The sequence below is a fragment of the Apis dorsata genome, unplaced genomic scaffold (genome assembly GCF_000469605.1).
Source record: "Apis dorsata unplaced genomic scaffold, Apis dorsata 1.3 scaffold_376, whole genome shotgun sequence".
Classification (NCBI taxonomy): domain Eukaryota; kingdom Metazoa; phylum Arthropoda; class Insecta; order Hymenoptera; family Apidae; genus Apis; species Apis dorsata.
In genome coordinates this window covers 870,131-876,209 of record NW_006263639.1, presented here as the reverse complement: position 1 = coordinate 876,209, position 6,079 = coordinate 870,131, and the positions used below count along the sequence as shown (strand labels likewise).

The 6,079-nt window shown below is 19.2% G+C and overlaps 1 protein-coding gene across 1 annotated transcript in view; it reads left to right on the top strand.

The window, feature by feature from the left end:
• The window catches only part of LOC102672214 (lysophospholipid acyltransferase 2), a 25,008-nt gene that overhangs the window by 4,948 nt on the left and 13,981 nt on the right, over positions 1-6,079 (top strand). The window lies entirely within an intron of this gene.

Genomic DNA, 6,079 nt, shown 5'->3' with positions numbered 1-6,079 from the left:
ATATTATATAATATTATTATTATATTATTATTATAATTATTATTATTATTATTATTATTAATTATTAATATTATTATTATTATTATATAACATAGATTTTTAATAACATATTTACACTTTTATTAAAAATTTCGTTTGTATATATTCAATAAAATAATAAACGAAAAATTTAATTACAAATTAGAGTATTTAATAATTTGATTAATTAATTTTTTTTCGTTGACACAATTTTTATAATGATTATGTCATGTAATGTGAACTCTGTCAACTAGCATCACATTAATATGTACTTGAATATATTTATTCTTGTTTCAGTTTCATATAGTTCATTGTCACATATCAGATCTTAAAATAACGATAAATGCATGACTTTTTTCTTACATGAAGATAAAAATAACGAAGATAAAATGAAGATAAAATAAGTTTTTGTATTTGAAATTTTTAATTTTTAAAAATAATATAATTGTAAAAAAATAATTCGTTTATCCTAAAACATAACAAGTAAAACTAATTATCAATTATATGAAATTAAATTGAAGATTATTAATGGAAATATTATGATGCTTGTTATATATATGAATAAAGAATTTATTGATTCGTATTTGATCGATTTAAAAGATTAAATAGCGATTATAGATAGAATATATATATACACATATACACTCATTATTTAAAAAAATTTTTTTATATAAATATAAATAACTATTAATAAATATTAATGACAATGAATTTAAAATATTAAATATCTCTTTTTTATTGCTTTTATTTAATTAATTTTAATTTAAATGCATTAATTAAAATATAATTAATTTTTTTATTAATTTATAAATTCATTATTTTATATAATTTAAAATTTATAAATTTTTTGTTTTTTTCATTTGTGAAAAATATTTATTAACACGTCATATATAATTTGTCATATCTAATTTTTTAAATATAAAAAAAATTGAATCTGAATCTTGTTTATTTTAGATTTATTTAAATATTTATAATGCAATATAATCTTTGATATTGATAGAAATATATTTTTTATCTTATTAGATTTATATATTTATTTTCATCGTATTATCACAATACACATTTATATACATTATACGTATATATATTAATGAGAAAAATTATTAAATGGAATTATTTAGAGAAAAAAATTACATTCATTTAATCAAATTATAATTTAAAATGGAAAAAGGAATTAAGTTTGCCAAAAGATACGTAAGTTTGCCAAATATATGTGAAAATATACTACAACACATATCATATAACTATGAATAAACATGCGGAGATCATTGGCCTTTGACGGATCGAGTATCGTGTTCAGCGTGATTTGTTCATCTTGTACCCTTGTGGCGAGATAAATCGTCATTGATACTAAGTAAATTAGTTTGGGAGTTGCGCGTGTACGGAAATAGTTAATCAAGATCATGCTTTTTTTATATATATGATTAATTACTATTTATTAATTTTGAATAAATAAATAATTCTTTTCTAAAAAAAATTTTTTCTAATAAGAAAAATATAATTTTACGATAATGAAATCTCGATCCAAATATCTTTAGTACTTTGAACTTCGATTATTTATATTTAATTCGCAATTTCATATTTTCTTTTATTTCCATTATTATTGATTTGATAATTTCATGGACAACTGCTTTTTAAATTAGAATTTTTTTATTTTCTTTCTTTTATTATTTTTCTTTCTTATTTCATATATATTTATTAACACTTCACTTCAATTAATCTTAATTGGTTGATCTCGGTTGATTCATATATACTATATGATTCATATATATCACTGAGAAATAAGTATTATACTAATATTTTCAAATTTATTTTATATTATAAAACTTCATACTTTTTCTTTAGATAAATTACATTATTCAATGTATTTGTTTTTATGTTTTTCAATATTCTTTATACATTTTAATGTGTTAATAAAATAAATTTGCTGTTTTTTTTCTAAAAACCTATTTTTGAAAAGATCTTTCTGCTAATGAAAACATTAAAAGAAGATATAAAATTATTTCTGTTATCAATATAGAAGCAAAATAGTTTGGCAAAACGCATAGCAATGGTACTCAATAATAGCAGTTGTCTAATTTTCCGGAATAGAAGTGTTTATTATTATTGAGTACTACTGCTGTTATTGTATATTTTGCCAAATTATTTCACTTTTCTACAAAAGTGATTTTGTAGATTCTTTGATGATTATATTTTTTTCTTAGCTTTTGAAAAATATCAGTTAAAATGAATATGTTTTCGACATTCTTTTAATTTTGATTTTTATATATTTAAATGTTTAATATATTTAATATGTAATCTAATAATTATTTATATCATTTTATTCAGAAAAATCCATAGAATTATTTCGTGTTAAGAACAATAGAATAAAATTTTTAATTTTTAATTAAAAATTTCGGATCTGAATTAATAAAATTATAGAATTTATAATACGTATAATAATGCATACAAAAATATTCACATATATACATTGTGAAATATAATATAATCAAAATATATATAATACAAATTATATAATACAATCAAAATTAATAACATTTATTTATAAATATCAAACGAGCATATAAAAAATTTTTTAATAAAATGAATAAAAATTTACAATATACATATAATATAAATAAATATATAAATAACTACAATATAAATAAATATATAAATTTAAAATCGAATAAATAAACATTTTTGCAATCTTTCTTAAAATAAAATAAAAAATATTGCAAAGTTGGATGTTTTGGATTTGCATAAGGAAAGATTATACATTTCTGTAATCATATTTCAATGAATCAATATTTATTTTTTCATTAAGATTAACATATGTAAAATTAGAAACAAATTAATTTTCACTTATAATTATGAACTGCTATTAGTTTGCATTTTATTTATATTTTTATTCTACTTATTCTTTTTATATTTCAAAATTAATATTTTACTTATATAAAAGAAGATACGATTTTCTAATCGTAATTTTAAAAAAATATATAACATTTTCTAATCACAATTAAAAGTAAATTATTATCGAAAAGATTATTAATATTCGAAACTCCAGATTTTTTTTATAATTATAAATTAAATTGAGAGACTAATTATGAGTCTTTTTAAAAATATATATACATATTTCTTCTTCAAAAACAAACATTCAATTACTTGGAAATTCTGATTTTTTTGATATTGTTATATTTTTAGAACAAGAAAATATCATGTTTTGCTTGTTCATTTTTTTTATAACAAGACTTATGTTACATAATTCGAGTATGTACATATATGAAATATAATTGAAGAGTTGAACTATATATTATAATATATTATAATATTTATGAATATCTATTATAATATCTATGAAATAATAAAAACAAAAAAAAAAGAAGGAAAAAATAAAAAAAATATATGTATATAAATAGATTCTTATATAAGACTAAAAGAAAATTAGTTTTATTGTTTAAGAGGATGTCATTGTTTTTTAAGAACATGAACTAGATTCGCGCCTCTTAGTTATTTCTGAGATGTTGAAATTCGCGAGCTCTTTTGTTCTAGAATACTTCAATTTAATCATTTGTGAATAGTATACTCTAAAGTCTAATTAGGTTTTGGAGGATCAATTAAATCATTCGGGAAACTGATGAACTGTTCCATGCCATATTTCGTATTAACAGGTATCTATGATACAATTATCTTCAAAATTATAATTTTCAATTATAAATTGGAAATGTTATGGTAATGTAATAAATTATTTTTATGCATTAGGATAATCCAATTTTTGTGAGAATTATTTAAATATATAGAAGTATAAAAAATTTCTTATAATAATTATACAAAATTTCTTTGAGTAATAATTATTCAGAATAATTTTGCTCATTATTTTAAATATATTTCTAAAGTCGTACTTTAGATAACTTTTTTCTGTAATTGTTACCATTGCTCAGTCTTAGTTTCCAGAAGATATTTGCAAAAACTTTCTAGCACAGGCGGTCGTGTAACGGTGACCGCTGATTCTATTCTAACCTCTTCTATTCTAAGCTAAATTTTATTACTTTATTATTAAATTTTATTACTTACAATAAAAATGATATTATGAATAAATAATGTTATCTAATTTATATTAAAATTAATTAAAGGAATAGTATAGTATAGAAATATATATGTATATATGTTTGATTTCAGAAATATTTTAAATTTTAGCATTATTAGATCTCAGTTGGATTTGTAAATAAAAATATTGCTATCATTACATTAAAAAATTCGATTTATGTCATTATGGAAATAATTTTTTCGAAACAGAACAGAACATGTTTTGTTATGTGATATAATGTATAACATATACGTGTTTTGTTAATTCATTTCCGCCAAATTCAAAAGCTATAAGAATTTATATATATGAATAGAGTTTTGTTTAGTATCATTATGATTAAAGTTTAAGTTATACAAGATAAAAAAAAAAAAAAGATTTTAAGAGCTTACATCAAAAGAAACAAAAAAATATTCAATATATCAATCAAGTCTTTCATTGACATAAAATCAATTTTTATCATTGATGAACATTATAAACATTTACTTCAATTAAGTAAATAATTGTACTCATAAAATTTTTAATTTAATTTTAATATTTTATTTAATTTTATATTTTGAATGTTATAATATCAATTGTAATATAAGTGACAATATAAATTATTAAATAAAAAAAAGTTAAATAAAAAAGGAAGGATGGGATAACGATACTTTATCATCAAAATTCAAATTACTCAAAAAAATATATTCTTAACATTAGTATAATTAGTTAGTAGATATAAGAAGATAAATAAGAACTTATTTATATATTCATTATTGTATGATCTTTTTTTCATCATTAGAGAAAATATTAAAGATCATTGATCAATCAAAGATCAACTGATTATTTAATATTCTGTATAATTAATCGCGAAAACGAAATTTAACGAAGATACTTTGCACGCGATCATAAAATCAATCATGTAGTGTAATCTCTCAGCTGATCCCGTTATCGCATTTTGTCGGACAAATCTTATTTGTCATTAGTTTTATTGAACCGGCTTCCTGCTGGTATATAAACCATAGGAATGTAATGATAAATGAAATGAGAAATGATATCCTTTTTCCTCGTAAGAGATTGAGAAACGACCAAGTGTCACGAATTTAGAGGAAGCGTAATCATACGAATGTTAATTTGTTTTGATTTAAAGAGATAGTTCAAGGATCCGTTAGGAATAATTAGGACAATTGAAAATGGATAGAACTATTTATATGATCTTATGATTTTTCTTTATATAAACAATATATTTTTATTATTATGTTTGGGAAATTATATTTAATATAATAAAGTTATATTTATATATTTTATATTTACGTATCATTGTAAATCAAAAACTATAAAATATACGTTTTTGTGATGAAAATGACAAAACTTGATGTGTCATTTTTTAATTTTACAATTTATTGTATAATTTGTTGTATAAGAGATATTATTTTTAGATTTTTTATTTTTTACAAATTATATTTTGTCTAGATACATATAGAAAATATATAGGAATATCTATTTAAATTATATGAATCGTATTTAATATTTATAAATCATATGATTTGATAACAAATATTCAAATTTTCTATAAATATTAATTTTTTATATTTGATTAAGTTTCTAATATATAAATATTATACATTTTTGAATCTTTTTTTAAATAGATGTAGAAAAATATCTTTAATAATCAAAAATATTAATATTAAACTCTTTCAATGTGCAAATTTATTTACAATCATTTATGTATATAAGTATAATGTTAATAAATCAATTATTAAACTAATAAATTAAAAAAATATTAGGAAGAAATGAGGAAACAAAATATTTTTTTGACGGAAATTAGATGGAATTTTACAAATTGAGCAATCTTTGATACGAGAAAAACGGAAGACAAATTAGAAAAGAATCAAGTGTCACTCTATAAAGATAAGGAAATAGAGAGTTTATGAGATAATAATTCACGTAACGATTACGAATCATTTTTAATCTATGGTCTTAAAGTTGAGCAAAGTCGGACTTTATTCGATATTATGT